This window comes from Nannobrachium achirus (genome assembly GCF_963921795.1).
Source record: "Nannobrachium achirus genome assembly, chromosome: 5".
Classification (NCBI taxonomy): domain Eukaryota; kingdom Metazoa; phylum Chordata; class Actinopteri; order Myctophiformes; family Myctophidae; genus Nannobrachium; species Nannobrachium achirus.
The window spans coordinates 75,245,605-75,266,375 of NC_137814.1; the positions used below are offsets into that span (position 1 = coordinate 75,245,605).

General features: G+C 43.5%; 1 pseudogene across 1 annotated transcript in view; it reads right to left on the reverse strand.

Moving 5' to 3' along the window:
- The window catches only part of LOC308285306, a 57,152-nt pseudogene that overhangs the window by 22,717 nt on the left and 13,664 nt on the right, over positions 1 to 20,771 (reverse strand). Inside the window, exon 3 of the transcript XR_013963346.1 lies at positions 7,419 to 7,581. The product of XR_013963346.1 is annotated as an uncharacterized misc_RNA (transcript). The remainder of the gene's footprint in view (positions 1 to 7,418; positions 7,582 to 20,771) is intronic.

Here is a 20,771-nt window from a genome sequence, read left to right on the forward strand (position 1 = left end):
TATGTATTTGACAATGTGTTGTGCCAGGGGGTCCCTGGAAGAAAGGATTGGTGTTACCAAGGCAAAGATTTGCCAAAATGTTCAACAACACACACTCCAGACAAGCGGGGTAATAAACGTCCACGTTGACATGACATAGGTTTTTCAAAAGATTCTTTGGATTTAGAACAGTGGTTCCCAAAAAATAGCAGATGTACAAGCTCAAGCGCCGCACTGTGAGCTTGTACATCTGCTGTTTTTGAACGGTGCTCCTGGAAGGAGCTAAGCTCCAACGTCTGGCTCAGTCCGTTTGTCCAACGTGTGTTGTAACGCCCAACATTGGCCAGGTTTGTCCAACGTGTGTTGTAACGCCCAACATTGGCCAGGTTTGTCCAACGTGTGTTGTAACGCCCAACATTGGCCAGGTTTGTCCAACGTGTGTTGTAACGCCCAACATTGGCCAAGTTTCGCGGTACACTTAACTCACCACTCACTTCACACTAGGTGTGATTTTGTTCCCCTCTTTTTTACATTTTTGAAAAATCTTGAAAGTGTGAGAACTACTGATTTAGAACCAGAAGGTTTTTTTTTCCTCTTACGTTTTTATCCCATGATTTTGTAACCCATTTCTTCACCAGTGCCAATTGCCCAAGCTGTAATCCTGGGCTCTGCTCTCCCTCTGCCAACCTGGGCAGAGCCCCGAACTGAGCTCATGCTTCCTTCAGTGCACGAGGAGTGAGTAGACCGCTTCTTATCACCTGACAGGGGGGAGTTTCCCCGGTTGGACGTAGCGTGTGGAAGGAACACGTTATTCCAACCAGTTCCTCTCCCCTCCATCAGGCGCCCGGGTGGCCAGAGGGAGGCAGAGTGTGTATGTGTACTGTGCAGTGTGCATGCATGGATATGCTATTCATTTTCTGGGTTAGGCAGGCAGTGGACCTAAAGCAGAAAAAACATTAAAAAGGATATAATGCAATTGTTTTTACTAATATCGTGAGGAATATCGATATCGTGGTATTCAACAACATTATCGCATATCGAAGGTTTTCCTATGCCCAGCCTTAAAGGGGAAGACGATCCATTTTCAATTTTGAACTATGTCATTAATATACATTAGAGGAGTTGTGTGGAAATTAAAAAAAGAATTCCCCCCCTTCTGTGTTGCCTAGAACTGGGGTGCACGTTGCCTTTCCGAAATCTCGCTATTCCGACCATTGAATTCCATTCTTCGAAATGGCGGTGTGTCCAAATGTTATATAAGACCCGCCATTCCGAAAGGAAACAGCACCGCCTTTTCGAACATTGACTTTATTGTTCGAAATGGCGGTGTTATTTATTTTTCTATAGCACCCCTCCATTCCGAATAGCCTATAACTCTCTCTCTCTCTCTCTCTCTCTCTCTCTCTCTCTCTCTCTCTCTCTCTCTCTCTCTCTCTCTACGCGCACGCACTGTGCGTCGGGCATCGCTGCCAAAGTGCACCAAAAAATGAGAGAAAAAGCAAAAAGAATCATGATCATCATAATAACTCATATTTTCGCTGCCTAAAAATAATCACTGCATGCATGCATGCAAGCAAGCATGCGTGATGCCAGATCAATGGTTGTGATGCCTGCTCTGTTTAATTAATTTGATATGTGGGTGGTGCATAGAAAAAGTGCGCAGTCGGGCACAAAATGGATTGCAGCGGCGGCCTCTCTCTCTCTCTCTCTCTCTCTCTCTCTCTCTCTCTCTCTGAAACGCAGCTTACTTCTCGTTCATGTGTAATTTGGGGCTCTTGGATAGCTCTCCAAAAACCCATCAACATTCAGAAGGCCTTTTCTCATCTATAATTCTCAATGAATGTCTGTTATAGCCTACTCATTTCTAATTCTCTCCCACCGTCCCCGTCCCCTGTGACCCAACACACAATGTGCGCACATCTACCACATAACGGTATTCGAAACTAAGTTATGATGCCAGGCAGAATTTACAGTTAAACGCACACCTTTTAAAACATCCAACAGCAGCTTTCATCCCAGAGCTGTAGCTGCGCTCAACACGCACAGCTGTGAGACGGGACACTTTACTTTATGCTTTTTATACATTGTATTATCTTAACTTATTGTTTTGTCTACACACTAAATTAGAAGCCAAATTAAACAAAGCCCAGGCTTAAAATGTGATCTTTCACAGCTGAACTTGTATATTTATTTCAAAGTAGACGTGAGATTTACTCCACGGCAAAAAAAAGCAAATAAAACAATGGAATTATGAATGATTATTAACATAAAAATGTAAGTATAACAACGGTATAGGCCTACTCATGCACAATGTCCCAATTCAAGTTTTCAAATGTATAGGTCTACAAATCAACAGTGCACCCCAGCAAAATTGCGGCGCTTATCTCGGTCGGAAACGGGCGATCAAAAAATAAAACCAGCGGTGATAAACCCTGCAATAAACCAGACAGATCATATAGAGCTTAGGCCTATACTTAGTTTAGCAAGATATGAATGTATATTCAACGTCTCTCTCTATCTCTCCTCTCTCCCTGTCTCTCCTCTCGCCCTCCCTCTCTGTTCTATCACTCTCTCCTCGCAGCCCGCTCCGCGCGTAACCTCGCATCACCAGGCTTTCGCCGCGCGTAAAACGTCTCCATTTGCCACGATTTGGCCTGCAATATTCTATTTTAGGCATATAGCCTATAGGATACATACAATATTTCTCCTCACTCCAGTGGCACTTTCCTTTTATCTGACTCTCTGAGCAACTCCTCACAAAATAAACTATGCACGATCTGGGGAGTTCCACATTTTCGTGGTAGCGTGCAGGAGAACGAATTGGAGACGTTTTAGTGTCTGTCAAATTGGTTGTACGTGATTAGTGGAGCGCCCTCTTGTAATTGTGGACATCCTTGACGTTTAGGAAGTAGTTATAGGCCTAGTTGTCATGAAGTTCAGGCAGTTCCCTTTTTCAGCTGTGAGACTGTAGTCTAATTAGCAGATGTCATCTCTTGTCGAATCCCCACACCAAAAACTCCACTCATACCTACAAACCTCCAGACATCACCACTTTGATCCTTAATTGGTGGACCATATTCGTTTGATGTCACAGCAGGAGCTAATGACCGGCGCAATTCACACATCTATTGTTTGTTTTTCCTTGAAAGCAAATAATGACCGCGCTAATTGATCCATTGGTAACTGGGAGCTATACCAGTGGTTCTCAACCTGTGGGTTGGGACCCAAATTATTTTGTCCCCAGATGATTAACTTAATATGCGCCATTTTAACAGTAAACAAACCAACAAAGTCTACGTCTATAGAGCAGTATCTGCACATTTCTAACATGACAAATTAAACATTGGCCAAATTGTCAAATATTAGAGGCCCATTTCTGTCTCATATACGTAAGTGCAACCACTTTTAACACGCTGTCTGTGATGAGGGGCTGCCTGCGGTGCTGAACTGACTGACTTCACGTTCTCGTGTGCAATGGGAAAATTATCAATCTGTCTGTCTGTCTGTCTGTCTGTCTGTCTGTCTGACTGACTGACTGACTGACTGACTGACTGACTGACTGACTGACTGACTGACTGACTGACTGACTGACTGACTGACTGACAGACAGACAGACAGACAGATAAATGAATTAATAGGCCTACTGTCATTGCATTTCCATTTTTCAATAATAAACCGAATAGCGCAAGTAGGCCTATAGGGTCAACGAGTCAAGTCAACCCAATTAGCGCAGCAGTCCCACAGCTGGTCTGAATGGACTCTGACCAGCTCTGCGCTTCTCAAAGTTACATTAGATAATTTAAACCATTGTGGCACATTCTCAGACAACTAATGATAGCCTAGTCTATTCTGCATTCTGGTTGTCGTCACCCCAAATAACGGATTACTTCTTCATGGACCTTCAAAATGCATCACATCACATCACATCACATCACATCACATCACAGCGGCAGGCCGGCAGCGACAGTAGGTAAAGGGTTATTCACAATTCACAGTCTTTTTTCAGTTTATTGGATGACTTTTCAGACAGTAATGAATAATGATAATGAATGCAGGAGCAGCACAGCCAGCCTGCAGGTGCACTTACTGCGGGCGACCACCGTGCACCCAAATCGATTATCACAACAACCATTGATCAGGCATCACGCAATATTTTGGCATGCATTCCGTGTTTATTTTTAGGCGGAGCAAATACCGGTAAGCCTACATATTAGTTATTAGGCTCTGAATCTATGATGATGATCGGCTTGGCCTTTTCTTCTTCTTTTTTTATTTTTTGGTGCCCTTTGGCAATGTGTTCCCAGACGCACAGGACGCACAGTGCGTCATGCATATTATACGTCCATATAATTAATAGGCCTAATATGGCATTCATATTATTCACTTTATTATCGACATGTTGCAATTATAGGTCAATATAATTAATATAGGATATAATGCAGCAGCACTCTTTATGTGCAAAGCCCTAGTGTTGACGGGGGTTCCGGCCGTTCTGGCTCACCTTAAGCCCTGCTGGTGGAATAATCTGCTCAAATTCAAAATTTCGGAATGGCGAGGTCCCGACTGCAATTTCGAAACCCCACCTTTCCGAAAATTAAAATTCGAAAAGGGGGGGTTTCGAAAACGGGGGGTTTCGAAAACGGGGTGTTTCGAAATGGGGGGGTTTCGGAATGGAGGGCCGACCCCCTAGAACTGGAGGATTGATTTTGGGGTTTGTATTGTAAAGTACAACGGTGTGACGTCATCACATTGTGATTTGCAATACAAACCCCAAAATCAATCTTCCAGTTCTAGGCAACACAGAAGAGGGGGAACTCCTCTAAGGTATATTAAAGGAGTAGTTCACCCCCAAAATGACTTTTTTTCTATTCATTACTCATGCCATGGAGAGTGGAGTTCAATAATATTTTTAGATTTTTGTCACATTCCTAAGACAAAAATTTGATTCGAGTAAATTTACCCCCATTGATTCCGGATGGGGACCCGTTTCGAAACGGGTCCCCATCCGGAACGAATTGGGGTAAATTTATTGTTATCACATTTTTGTCTTAGGAATGTGACAAAAACAAAAAATATTATTGAACACTAGTCTTCATGGCATGAGTAATCAATAGAAAAAAAGTCATTTTGGGGGTGAACTACTCCTTTAATGACATAGTTCAATCTATCTATAAATGCGAGAAGTCTCTGCGTGCGTGTCTGCGTGTCTGTAATCCGCGTATCTCGAGAACCGTTCGTTCAGATTCGGCACGCGCGTTCCCCGCCGCGGCACGGAGTGCAGTGCCGGGCCTCGACCCGACCCGACGCGCGGTTTTCCCTAACCGGCGCGAAACGTCCGGAATCTCCTTATGCGGGCTGATTGTTGACATCAGGCTGTTCCGGAGGAAATCGCCGCAAGCGCTGACTCATTGTGACATCACATCATAGAAGGCTCTGAGATCACGTACGCCACATGAGTCAACAAAAAATGCCATGGTTACGTATTCTGATGTTCCTATATGGGCATAAAAGGACACAGGCAAACATATTGTCAAAACGGCTCTTATGACAACAGGTATAATGGGGTTTGCATTAAAGGGTGGGGCATTCATTCCCTATTTCAAATTCGCACGCGCGTTCCCCGCCGCAGCAGGTAGTGCAGTGCCCGGCCTCGACCCGATCCGATACGCGATTTTCTGGAACCAGCACGAAAGGTTCGGATTCTGATGTCTGACATCAGATCTCCATTTATGGGCATGAAATGGATGCAGACAGACAGATACAGATATCTCCATATATGAGCATAAATGGACACAGGCAAACAGATGGTCAAAGATCTCCATATATGGGCATAAAATGGACGCAAGTAGATGCGTGCGCAGGGGTCGGTACCAACATTAGCCAATGAAACCAGCGCTCCCCAAGACAACAGGTTTGGGGATTGGACGGAATTGATTACATGATACAGTCAGCTGTGCATTTAGTCTCAATGTTTGTAAACAAGAAACCCGTCTATATGGGCATAAAAGGACACAGGCAAACATATGGTCAAAACGGCTCTTATGACAACAGGTATAATGGGGTTTGCATTAACACATCGGATGCCCACGTGATCTCTGACGTCTTATTTGCTGGTGCCCATGGCAACGCGTCATTTTACCTACCGGCGAGAGTACTGGCGAGAAAAGTAATCCGAGTAAATGTAAACCGAGTATGTCCTGTTTATTTCGTGAAAATCTTTTCTTTCAGTCAGGACCGTTTTTTATCATTTCTAAGCCACAGTGTTTGTGTTACGGCATGTAGAAGAGGCTGCCGTTTTGAGAAAAAAATGAAAAAAGGAAGAGAATCCGGAGAAAACAGCACTTTTGTGCAGCCGGTAAACAGGAAGTCAACGAGCCACACAGCACGTCCGGGTGACGTAATTGCGCGCTGCATGTTGGGAAATGGAGTTGTTTCATCACCGCGGTAGCCAAGTGCAGTAGCTACAGTACAGTATAGTTTACTGTACAACGCGTCAAACGCGTCGTTGGGCACTCGTAAAGATCAAAGAGATTGACGCGTAGACACCACGTGGGCACCCGATGTGTTAAAGGGTGGGGCATTCATTCCCTATTTCAAATTCGGCACGCGCGTTCCCCGCCGCAGCACGTAGTGCAGTGCACGGCCTCGACCCAATCCGATACGCGATTTTCTGGAACCAGCACGAAAGGTTCGGATTCTGATGTCTGACATCAGATCTCCATTTATGGGCATAAAATGGATGCAGACAGACAGATACAGATATCTCCATATATGAGCATAAATGGACACAGGCAAACAGATGGTCAAAACAGGTCCTATGACAACAGGTATAATGGGGTTTGCATTAAAGGGGGAACCAGCACTGTGTCTGCAACACAGTCGGAGGCACAGACAGATACAGAGATCTCCATAATGGGCATAAAGGGACACAGACAAACAGATACAGAGATCTCGATATATGGGCATGAAATGGATGCAGACAGACAGATACAGATATCTCCATATATGAGCATAAATGGACACAGGCAAACAGATGGTCAAAGATCTCCATATGTGGGCATAAAATGGACGCAAAAAGACAGATAACTCCATATATGGGCATAAATGGACACAGGCAAACAGATGGTCAAAACGGGTCCTACAGAGATCTCCATATATGGACATAAAATGGACGTAGACAGATAGATATCCCCATATATGGGCATAAATGGACACACGCAAACAGATGGTCAAAACAGATCCTATGACAACAGGTATAATGGGGTTTGCATTAAAGGGCGGGGCATTCATCCCCTATTTACATTGTTCCCGAGTTGGCCAGGGCGCCGACTAGACGCTCGGCCGCCCGAAGGGCGGCCGAGCTTCTAGTATTGAAAATGGGTGGTCTTCCCCTTTAATGCAACCTCCACACAGGTGGTGATGTGCATGCAGTGACTGACCGTCAAAGCTCCCGTGCAACCGGGCGTGCTCCAGCAGCCGTGCGTGGGTGTCCAGGGAGGGCCTGAACACAAACACCCCGGAGTTGAAGCAGTCGGGCCAGCCGGGGTCCGGGGCCGCAGACAGCTCCTCTCGCTCAAACAGCTCGTCTACGTTGCACAGAGCCTGGGAGAGAGAGAGAGGGGGAGAGAGAGAGAGAGAGAGAGAGAGGGCAGGTCAACCCATTAAGACAGGGGTCTTCAACGTATTCAGGCCAGGGACCCCTTAGTTGAGAGAGAGATGAAGCAGCAGGGACCCCCCCAAACTGTTCATTGATTCCATATAGTTTCATTGTTTGACAGCACGATCATCAGTGTATTTAGGATTCATGTCAATTTTTTGTTTTCAGATATTTAACCACTTGAACCGTCATTACTTAATAAACTTGACCTTTCACTCTGTACTTAGTCTGCTCTTTTTTCTCCTCTACACCAAACCACTTTGGCGAAAATATGCTGGGTGGTTGAGAGGCGTTGTGAGCATGTAGATCTGCTATTTTCACAATATCTGCCTCTAATATTTGACAATTTAGCCAATGTTTATTTTGTAATAACATAAAATAAAAGGTATTAAAAAGTCCTTAAATTGTCACTTTAGAAATGTGCAGATACCCTCTATACACTTAAACTTTATGCTGGTTTGTTTACTGTTGAGTGAGAAATCAATGTTGCACATTAAGTTAATAATCTGGGGACCCCCAAAAATAATTTGGGGTGAGCCCCTGGGGGTCCCGACCCACAGTTGAGAACCAGTGCTATAGTGAACATTGAACAGGATCCTGGGTTCAGCGCCACTCAGCTCATGACCTCACGACCTTCAAACATGCTGCCGTCTGAGCAGATTGTTCTGTTTGCTCTGGGCTGTGTGTATGTGTGTGTGTGTGTGTGTGTGTGTGTGTGTGTGTGTGTGTGTGAGTGGGTGCGTGCGTGTGTGCGTGCGTATATCTGTGATGGCCGCTCATGTTCGCTAACATGTGAACGTATGTACAGAAGCTCTGACCTCTTAAAGAGGTCCGTCTGTCGCAACGTGTGACGCACGGAACCGTCTCTGTCTGGTGGAAACCTCATATAACGTCCAAAAAAGGACCTTAATTTACAGGGGAGTCATGGAGTTAAGACGTTTCGGCCCCACATCAACGTAGGCCAAAGTGGACCATGGACGGTAGACTTGAAAACATAATTGCAACCTAGGGAGAAGTTATCAAAACCTACGCCTCATGTCACGTTCCATATGGGAATGCCCTTATACGGACATATTGTGTCTCATGTGCTCTGTCCCTTTTATGCCCATATATGAAGATCCCAGATGTCTTCAATATTAAGCCCATATCTGGTATTATTGGTTTATTCTGTTTAGGTCTGAGAGTACCTTTGAGTTTCTTTGTGAGATCTATAGAGCAGCGGTTCTCAAAGTGGGGTAGGCGGAGTGACTCCCAGGGGTCCTTGAGGGGGTTCCGAGGGGTCCTCTGCATAATTAGTCGATATGACATACCATCAATCTGTTTAACCACTGTAACCATATCATGCATCATCCACTCGAAAACAGCCTCGAATCCATGGGCACACCAACATAATACGGGGGTGTAGATATCGTCACTGTCGGGAAGAAACCTTGTATCTCCAAGTTTCAAATTTGTACGTTTCTTCGCAAAGTAAAGCCCTGCTTCATCATAGAAGGCTGTCGCACAACAGTAGTGAAAACAGCAGATCTACAAGCACTGCGAGGCGTTGTGTGCTTGTAGATCGGCTGTTTTCACTAGTTTAAATCATTTTTTAAAATGGTAAATACAATACTGGCTTTCAAGCAGTTTCAAGGGGCACACTTGACCCTTCTCACACCAAAGGTCCCCAGGCACAGTGGTTGAGAAATACTGTGTCAGATAGCTTTCTTTCACCTTATTCACCTATTATTCCTTCTCCAGAGCGATTGTCATTGGATATCTGTCTGTCCTCTCTCTCCCTGGTAAGCGTGTTTTGCCAGATTCTGCAAGAGAAACAAGTGGCCAGGTCTATGAAAACAAACCCAAAAGAAGTGACTAGCCCACGTTTTATCACTTTACGCCGGCTATTTGGAAATAGCAGAGATCTAATACAAAAAAAATTACAAATAAATATTGGAGGAGGGGAAACACAAACACAAATATTGTATGTAACTGGCCTCATTTTCAGATGAGGACAAATACATATTGTTTTAAACAACTTTTTTATATTTCTCTATCTCTTTCCAACTTTCTCTAAATTGCATAGATGAGCATAAAAGGACAAAGAATTTCAACAACTTGTCTTTCTTGTTACAATAAAGTACAGTGAAGTGTTGTAAACCTGTGATCTGACAATGACAGTTCATAATAGGTGTGATCTTTTAGTTTTCTGATGCAAATGAATTAAGCTCCTTTGAATTGAATTGAATTGAGCTTGTGAATCAGCTATATTTCTGATCTGCTTATGAGTTATGGCTGTGTTTTCTCTAGGCTGACTCCGGCGGTCCTCTGGTGTGGTCTCCGAAGGGAATCGTTTCCTGGGGTTTCGGTAACTGCTACGAGAGCACTCCTGCCGTGTACGCCCGAGGGTCCAACTTCAGGTCGCCTCCAACTGAAGAGTCCTCTTTCGCTGAACGTACAATAATATATCACTATATACATGTACTCTTTTCTCTTCATGGGGGGTGAAGGATTTCTTTCTGTCTTATTATTTTTCCAGACAATATTTTTGGATCATGTCAAAGGGAAAATAAACACTTTTCTTTATGCATCACATGGATTTTGTGTGAGTTTTGCTTTTCATGTCTAACTATGAGAGTAATTCACTGTGAACTAGGGCATTCACGAATAGTCATTTTTAGTATTCGAATTATTCGACCTCAAAGTATTCGAATAGTCGAATATTCGACAGGACTGGCCAAACTGTCAAATATTAAGTAAGCAAGAGGCGAACCATTGTGAAAATAGCCGAGGCGTTGTGAGCATGTAGATCTGCTATTTTCACAATATTATCTGCGGAACCGAGTCACATTAAATGTAATACCTGGCTACAATTCCAAGTGCTTGTCAGGGTGGGGGTCCCCAGTTCAAATGTGTTTGTTTTGGGGGTCACAGCGGCCTAAAATGGTTTGAGAACCCCTGGTATAGAGCATTAACAAATCCATCCACCAGGTGCATTGACAACTCATTCTTATGACTTCCCATCTCACCAAGCTTTATAAACTATATATTTTTTTAAAGAGAAAACAATAAAAAAATAAAAATAAGAGAATATTCGACTTGGTGAACAATGTCGAATAGTGACTTTGATATTCGAATATTTGGTGAATACCCTACTGTGAACAGTGAAACGATATGATACTTTAACACTATGACAGAGTCAATCAATCAATCAATCGAACTTTATTAAGGACACAACATAGCAACATAGCTCAATAAAGCATTAGTCAGAACACAAATTATGCTGTTGGCAGGATCATACAGCCTATACATTTGTACATGAGGCTCCAGAGCAGAGCAGGTGGGTACACCGATACTGACAAATATTTGGCTTGCACTGCTGCATCGTGGCTATCTAAGCAGCAGTCTCATGCCATCATTATAAGACATTGAGTCGTTGCATACTGCTCTTTCTGTAGCGCCGCCACAAGTGGGCAGTATACAGACAGTAGGTGTGCAAAAAGCTTTGAAGAGTGTGAACTTCACAGAAGACTTCACAAAGACAGACAGAGCAAAGATCAAATATGGAGCTGCCGGTTGAATCTGACATTGTATCCCTGCCCTTCGATCCCTTGGAATGCACAGGGCTCTCCCTGTGTACAGAACGCTGCTGCTGCAGATCAGCCCCCCCTTCCTGGTCGCGGGCCGCACTGTCACTGTTGACTCTAGGTCAGGGTTCCCCAATTAGTTTTCCCCAAGGGCCGAATTATGTCTAGGGTACCAAGCCGAGGGCCACAACATTGCAGGGGCGACGGGGGCGTTCCCACTACTCCAGCGACAGTTTTCGTCGTTGTCGGGTGAAAATCTTGTATGTCCAAAACCGTTCGTTTTGAATTTATTATTTAAAAAAATATTTAAACTAGTGAAAATAGCCGATCTACAATCACACAACGCCTCGCGGTGCGAGGCGTTGTGTGCTTGTAGATCTGCTGTTTTCACTACTTTTGTGCGACGGCCTTGTATGATTTGCAAAAGAACGTACAAATTTGGAGATACGAGATTTCCACCCGACAACGACGATATACTAGTGTTGTTGCTGCTCTTATACCACCATTATTACTGGGGTTGGTGGGGGCCAGACAGTAGCCTCCCACGGGCCGCAAATGGCCCGCGGGCCGCCTATTGGGGAACCCTGCTCTAGGTGTACGAGCCTCAAAATAACATCCAACATAATATTCCAGTAGGCCACAGCTAGAGTTCTCAACGGGCCTGAAAATTAAGGCCCGGCCCTAACTGGGCCCGAGTGGGCCGACCCGAAGCCCGGCCCGACCCTAACAATAATCATCATTTTCGGCCCGAAAGCCCGAGAGAGAAAAAAAGAAAAGAAAAAGAAATGTTGCCAGTAGGCAGCACCAGTGTCTCAAATTACAACAGTGAGAGAATGGACACATAATAGTTGGCGAAATGGCAACTTCACGTGTTAAATTGTTCATGAAACATGCAAGGTTCTGCACAAAATGGGCTAACGTTATCTCAATCATACAGCTCTCATCCTCTCTCTCCCTCGCATTGTCGCTGCCTGCGTGATTTATGTTTCGTCCTTTCAACGGTGACGCATCAAACACAGGCAGCCGCTCGACAGATCTATAAACCCAAAACGTGTTCATCTGGCTTGCATTCTGGGCTTGCAGATCTGTTATGTTTGGTGCGCGACACGACATGGGCTGGCCACCATGCTTAAACATACACAACTCATGTAACAAGCGGCACGCTGCGGCTGTAAACCGTTAATATAAATGAATGCACACAGCAGCAAAGGACACTTGATTAACCAGAAAGCATAATGGAATTATTAATATCTTACCAGACGAGACGATCATCTCTATAAGGTAAGGATGTCAACGTATGGTGCTTTTAGGTTGATCATGTTGTTGATGTTGTTGTAATACAATCCTCTTAAGTCCTTGTCAATATATCCAGGTTGGTTCCGCTTTGAATGTACTTTTCTTTGGATTTATAAGTTATTACAAACTTGTGAAACTGCCTGCTGCCTTTTAATTTAACATGCAGCTCCAAACTTTCATCGTAGCCGCTCCAGACAGAGCTAACGCTGACTCGCTGCCTGTGGCAGAATTTCCGTATATCCAAAGGTTTCGATTGTGACGTCATCACAACAACCAGACTGCTCTATGAGACTGATAGACTATACTTCCGTATGCGTCACCTATTATCCTTGGTCCATTGGTTAGGAACTTAGGCAGGCTTCAATGCTGCGCTGCAGATATACAGACAGCGATATGCGCCTTTTCTCTGTTGTTTGAGTGACGGAACCCGGAGCCCGGCCCGGCCCGACTAATTATTATAATTTTTGAGCCCGGCTTGGCCCGATAACGTCGGGTCGGGTCGGGTAGGGTCGGGCTCGGGCTTAATTTGAGAACTCTAGCCACAGCTGTGGATCGTACATGTCAGCAACTCTGTTGCATTCAGCAGCGACCTGAAATTAGCTGAATCTATTGGTCGAGTCAATCTTACAACATCAGGGCACCTGCCCTTTTGCCTCAAAGTGCCCTTAAGTAAAAGTATCAATACCATAATGAAGAAATACCCACATACAAGTAAAAGTCCGGAATTCAAAATTTACTTGAGTAAAAGTACAGAAGCATTGGCATCAAAATGTACTGAAAGTACCAAAAGTAAAAGTACTCATGCAGAAAGTCCTGTTCTTTTCTGATCCTTTGAAAATAGCAGGTCTACAAGCTCACAATGCCTTGCGTCTATTTTCAAATGGGCAAAAATGTATATAGGGCTGAAGTGGTTGATGCAGGTAATAAACATAATACAAAGTAACTAGTAACTAAAGTTACAAAGTAACTAGTAACTAAAGTTTTCAAATAATTGTAGTGGAGTAAAAGTATTCCAGTTATTGGAAATTGGAAATACTCAAGTAAATAACAAATACCTCAAAATTACAGTACTTAAGTAAATGTGCTTAGTTACTTTACATCATAGCATGGGACCTTTTTTCTCCTCCTACTGTTAGGTTTCTCCTGTTGTCTTGAATACAAAAAATATATTGATATATTTGAAGACTGTGGGGGGGCCAAGGAAAAAAATAAAAATGATATCACACGTGAAACAATGGTCCTTTATCACATTATCACAATAATTAATATACCTTTTTAAAACAAATGTGAACATACTAATGCTCATATTGTTGTATAACATACGAGCTGCAGGAAATTAAAAATTAAATAAACCAATGTTTTTTTCCCCTCTTCTTTTTGTAGATTGTACTGACAAAAACAACTAAAGGTATTTTTTTCAGAAAACTTAAAGCAACTAACAGTCTTTTTCACCTGTATGAATCCTCATGTGCGTCTTCAGATTATCATTTCGACTGAATCTTTGATCACAAACCGTACAACCAAAGGGCTTCTCCCCTGTATGCGTCCTCATGTGCATTTTAAGCTGACCCATTCGACCACAGCCTTTGCCACAAACTGGACAAGTAAAAGGCTTCTCTCCTGTATGAGTCCTCATGTGTGTTTTCAGATGACCACTTTGACCACAACCCTTGCCACAAACTGTACAAATAAAGGGTTTTTCCCCGGTGTGAAACCTCATGTGTACTTTCAAATCGCCCTTTTCACGACAACTTTTGCCACAAACTGTACATGTAAAGGGTTTGTCTGCTGTGTGAGTTTTCATGTGTCTTTTCAGATCGCTCCTTGTAAAACAAGCTTTGCCACAAACTGCGCAACAAATGAGGGGCTTTTCCTCTGTGTGGGTCCTCATGTGTCTTTTAAGATGATCATTCCTGCGAAACATTTGTTCGCAAATGTCACAACCGAAGAGTTTTTCCCCCGTATGTGTCGCCATGTGATGTCTTAGCTTGCTCTTCTCCCCAAAGCGTTTGCTACAAAATGGACAGACAAAGGGCTTTTCCCCTGTGTGAGTCCTTGTGTGCGTCTCGAGCTGACATCTCTGACGAAAGCCTTTGCCACAGAATGTACAGCTAAAGGGTCTTTCTCCTGTGTGATTCCTCATGTGCACTTTCAAATCACCCTTTTGACTACAGCTTTTGCCGCAAACTATACAACTATAGGGTTTTTCCCCCGTGTGAGTCCTCGTGTGTCTTTTCAGATCGCTCATTCGACTACAGGCTTTGCCACAAACTAGACAACTAAAGGGTTTCTCCCCGGTGTGCGTTCTCATGTGTCTTTTCAGATCACTCATTTGACTACAGCCTATGGCACAAATGGTACAAGTAAATGGTTTTTCCCCTGTATGAATCCTTGCATGTTTTTTGAGAGTTTCATTTTGACGAAATCCTTTACCACAAATTGTACAAATAAAGGGTCTTTCCCCTGTATGGGTCCTCATGTGTTTTTTTAGCTGATGCCTTTGCCTGCAGCCTTTTCCACAAATTTTACAAGTAAAAGGGTTTCCGCCTGTATGAGTCCTCATGTGCGTGTCCATGTTGTCCTTGGTATCAAATCTTTTGCTGCAAACCGTACAACTAAAATACTTCCGGGCCTTCTGGGACAGTTTGTTGCCTAAAGACAATAGTTGTCCTTCCACATCTTGTGTCTCGTGTGAGTTCAGTGGGTTTAAAGCCGACTGATTGTGATTATCCTTGGTCTCCTCCCATTCATCGCTGGCTTCACTGTCAGATTCAGAACCGTGTGAGGAGAGGAGCTGGCCGTCACTAGTTGTTTGTGGCGTTCCACAATCGTCTCCATAAGCTTGCGTTTCCATGTGGTCATCCGAGGTGCTGGCTAGAGGCTCCGACTCGTCTTCGCTTTTCACTGCTAGTAACGTCATTGTTGACCAATCAGCCTCCTGTGGTCTTTCAAGTTGCTCCTCCTGTTCCTCCTTAATCTCCGGAGGCGCCGGTTTCTCCTGGACCAGACGGGGACTCCTCTCTTGTTGGAAGTCTAGGCAAAATATAAAATGAGAGAAAAACATTCAATGTTTCGCCCACGTTCACAGCAAGTCATTTTTGTTTTACGCTTAAAGCACTATTTCTGATAGTAATCACTGCAGGGGTCTTCAAAGTTTTCAGGCCAAGGTCCCCTTAGTTGAGAGAGAGATGAAGCAGGGACCCCCACAACCTTTTCATAGATTCCATATAGTTTCATTGTTTAACAGCACAATCATCAGTGTATTTTGGATTCATGTCAATTTGTGTTTAAAGATTTTTAACCACTTGAACTGTCAAAACTTGACCTTTCACTCAGTACTTAGTCTGCTCTACACCAAACCTCTTTGCTGAAAATAGCCGATCTACAAGCTCACAAAGCGCGAGGGGTTGTAGTAACTCTGAGGACCCCCTAGGGGTCCCGGACCCCCTGTTGAAGCCCCTTGCTATAGAGAGTTTGTTCAGTAACTGCGAGACTCACTCCAGATCTTTAATAATCAGAAAATACATCTTCCGGTGGGTTGCAAAATGTTGCAACCCACCGGAAGATGTATTTTCTGATATACAGAATGCAGCAGCTTCATTTTTAAAGTGTTCCAGGTCCATTTGTGTAATCTGTATCCTGTAACATAAAATTGCTATCCTAACCTGAAAATGTTTTATGAAGAGCTGGAGAGATATGGACATTCCTCTTAATGAACACTGAGTGCTATCAGAGTATAGAGCTCAGTGATGTTACTAGGTTTTCAATGTAATGGGTCCCGGGACCCACAGGTGGTCATTCAAATGGGTCCCAGAAAAGTTTTATGAGTCCTCAATAAAATGTTTTCGAGCGCTGTGAGCTTGTAGATCGGCTATTTTCAAAATGTTTGCCTATTTCTTATATTTTTTTTACAGTTTGGCTAATGTTTGAACTTCTAAATACACTAGGCTACAGACACCCGTTCATTATATTTATATCACTAGGGCCCCAATTTATATTAAATGTTAAAATACTAGAGTACAAATGGAACAGGTCCATTTGGTTCCATTTGTTCACTGAGTAACAGACCCATAAAGTTCCATTTGGTTCCTAACTATCATTTATCTGGGGACCCCCTGGAACTCCCTCTCGACCCCACTTTGAGAACCACTAGTGAAAATTGTTTTTTAGCTGTTCCAATTTTAACTGATAATAAATCTTTACAGTTTACAGAAGGACAGTTGTTTTCATTGAATCTATCATGGTTAAAATGGAGTTGGAAGTTATAATGGGTTTGTATAGGAAGGTCCTGGAAGGGGGCAAATGGGGGAAATGAATATCAAATATCTAAATACTAAATATAGAAACTGTTTTTAATATATTTTTTTATATTAACTCAATAGCTGCCGGGCGCCGCTAGGTGCCGCTAGAGTGCCAGCCATTCTCCCGTAGGCATTCACTATCACATCCGGGTCGCCAGCCTGAACTGGCTTGGCTTTTCACTCGAATGAGTGCTATGCTAGCGAGCCGGAGGAAGTTAGCTATCAGTTAGCAATCGACTATATAATTTTTTAGAAGAGCGATCTAAAGTTATTCAGCCGCCAAAATAACTTGTCTGCTGGCCTCGGAACACAATCCGGAGAAAATCCGCTGTAAAGATGTGTTTTTCTATTGGAGTGGGCGGCGTGCTGCGGCCTTTTCTTCCCATTACCGGCCGTGTAAACAGAATCGCGGCCTTGTGCTAGGATGCTAAATTAGACCGGGGCTTCGTTGATGCCTCCGATTATTTAATTCATTTTACTAAAGGAACCGAATAATGTCGGTTCTTGTAATCCTTAATACGTCTTGCTGAAACAGCGTTTTTTTGGGGGGGCTCTAAACTTTTTTCTAAACCATTTTCAATGGAATAAATCATCGGGACAAGTAGAATGGCTCGTTGGGATGCGGTGGAGGAGCCAGGACCACCCACGTCGCTACTAGCAGCTCAGGGTAAGCGAAATAGATTAAAAAATTAGTATTGGAATGGAAAAAAGAACCGAGATTATTCGGTTTTCGCACAGAAAGAGTTAACCACTTGAACCCTAGTAAACTTGAGACAAAAATAGCAGATCTACAAGCTCACAACTTTTCGGCAAAGCGGTTTTGTGTAGAGGGGGGAAAGAGCAGACTAAGTACAGAGTGAAAGGTCAAGTTTATTAAGTATTGACGGTTCAAGTGGTTAAATATCTGAAAACACAAATTGACATGAATCCAAAATACACTGAAGATTGTGCTGTCAAACTTTGAAACTATACGGAATCTATGAACAGGTTGTGGGGGTCCCTGCTTCATCTCTCTCTCAACTAAGGGGTCCTTGGCCTGAAAACGTTGAAGACCCCTGACCTAGGACCCAGAACGGCTGGGCGGATGTTACTGGTGGGAAGCGTAAAAGTAAACAAAAGTACACGGGGCAACCACCACTAGGGATGGGACGATAAGCGATATTATCATTAATCGTGATACAAAAACACTTGCGATAATCGTATCATGGAGATGTAATTTATTGTGATATTGTCCTCCGTCATGCACTGGGATCAATTCAGCTTTTATTTGCTGAGCTGCTTATCCGGTACCACTTAAACCCTCTATAATTGGTAAAAGGTACTTATAATATACTTATATTTTATTTCGTCTCGCCTGAAGAGCGGGCGAATTGAATGGTCCAATCAGGGCTGTAGACTTGAGGCACATAAACATGCAATCATATAATATGTTATGAGAAATAACGTATTTTTGCAATGTCACGCCACGTCGCCGTCGGGGGCTCTAAGCGTGTGTGTGTGTGTGTGTGTGTGTGTGTGTGTGTGTGTGTGTGTGTGTGTGTGTGTGTGTGTGGGTGTGTGTGACGTCAATAGGCTTTAGCCCACCCCCGCAGAAGTAGAATGTCTCCTCGAAGGATCAGACTCTTTCCCCCTTTCGTATTTGCGACCGTCAGGTCACAGTTACTATCAAACTCTCCACCGGCTGTCAGTCAGTCAGTCCGTCAGTCAAGTCACACTTTACCCCTACTCATATTTCCGTCACCGTTGCCCCTATACATGCCAAACTTTGCACACACACTCCTTGGCTGCCAAACCACAACCTCCACCCCTCATTTCTCACATGCCCCTCTTCTAGCGCGACCATGAGGCTGATTCTTGCAAAACACATTTTTGGACACTGCTCCTACACATTTTGCCCTAAAATCACGCAAAGCGGTACACAGTATGTCTAGAGTCATGTCATCAACATGGATCTGTCCCATGTGACCTGACGGTCGCTTATCTCCTGATTAGGGAGTCTTACTGGTTTAACTTTATCGTTGAATGTTATTTAACAGCAGCGGTTCTCAAACATTTTCATGTCAAGGACCCCCAATATTTTTAACCATGTCAAGGAAGGACCCCCAATATATTTAAATATGTCAAGGAAGGACCCCCAATATATTTAACTATGTCAAGGAAGGACCCCCAATATATTTAACCAACTTGACAGAAAAACAAGCCCAAAGTAGCATAATAAGCAGACCTGCCAACAATGTCCATGACTTGGACTAGCCTAGGCTTTTAAAGTGACAGTACCCACATTGCCTTCTGTCAGCTTGAACAATATTTAAAAGCCTAATGCCTAATTATAGCCAAAATTTACATTTGAAAACAAATCTTTGCCAACAACAACTAATAACAATAACAAATGATTTATAGTGGAATTGATAAGGAACCCATATTTAATAATTCAACATGGCTACAACATTGTCTTTAATATATAATATAGGTAATACATAATACTAGTAAGACACCTCAGGGTGACTTGCGACCTCAGGGTGACATGCGACCTCGCCCTAAAGGGCCAATTCTTGGCCATCTGGCCAACCACAGCGTTTCTCTGACGATTCTAGTTATTGTCATTCCGGGGGGAGTTTGTTCATGTTTTTGTGAGGGTATCAACCCTAGGAGACACAGGGAGAACATGCAAACTCCACACAGAAAGGCCCTATCGCCAACCCCACCTAGAGTGTGGGCGCTGATGACGTGGAGGGAGGAACACACCGCCCATATATGTCCTTAATATTGATAACATAATATCCTTAATAATGTCCTTAACCCATTCCCTGCGAACTTAAAATATGGATGTGCGCTAAAACTGCCGGAAAATAGCTATATTTTATTAACATGATAAGGTATAATTTACTTGTTTTCAAAGCTATGATGATAAACCACCACCAAAAAGACCACTAGAGCGCGCCATCGTAACACTAAAACCTTCAGAATAAGCCATGTTTGAAGGATGGATAGGTGACGTCGCTCAATGGATTCACAATGGTGGACACGGCTATAATCTACGGCGCGCCATATGTGCTCATTACTGCTCCATGCCAAACTTTGCACACACACTCCTTGGCTGCCGAACCACAACCACCCATCAATTCTCACATGGCCCTCTTCTAGCGCCACCATGAGGCCCATTCTTGCAAAACACATTTTTGGACACTGCTCCTACACATTTTGCCCTGAAATCATGCAAAGCGGAACACAGTATCTGGATCTGTCCCATTTCCCATATTCCCTCCTGATTGGCTACCATTGCCTTCTAAAGTTTGCGTATGCGACCTGATGGTCGCTTATCTCCTGATTAGGGAGTCTTACTGGTGGAATAATGCGTGCGTGCGTGTGTGTGTGTGTGTGTGTGTGTGTGTGTGTGTGTGTGTGTGTGTGTGTGTGTGTGTGTGTGTGTGTGTGTGTGTGTGCGTTCTTTTGATTTTTTCCATACCTGAGGCAGCGAATCCAGGGAACTCTTCCTCGTCACTCTCCTCTTCAAATATTTCAATGATCCGCTGATGTTCTCTGTCCCTGACTGGAGGAGACAGACAGAACAATGACATGTGTCACCTGTGTCCCACAATGACATCGTGTCCAGGAGTGTCGCACCAAATTCTGGGCCCTGGTTACAAGGATTCACTTCAGTTATTTTGTGCTTTAACTATTGAAAAATTGCAGATATACAAGCTCACAGAAGAATCGTGAAAATGTGTTTGTCTTTGAATATTTCAAATCCTTCTAAGGTTTTTTGAAAAACCTATGTTTCTATGTCAGTGGTGCTCAAACTTTTTCACGTGAAGGACCCCCAAAATGATATGTATTTTGGCCACGGACCCCCATCTCAAAATATTTCGTTCCAGGGACCCCCCAGAAGCAAAATTTGAATTAGAAATTTTCGCTACATAATATTCAAAGATTTGGACACATTGTCATGACTTTTCAAAAATAGATCTACAA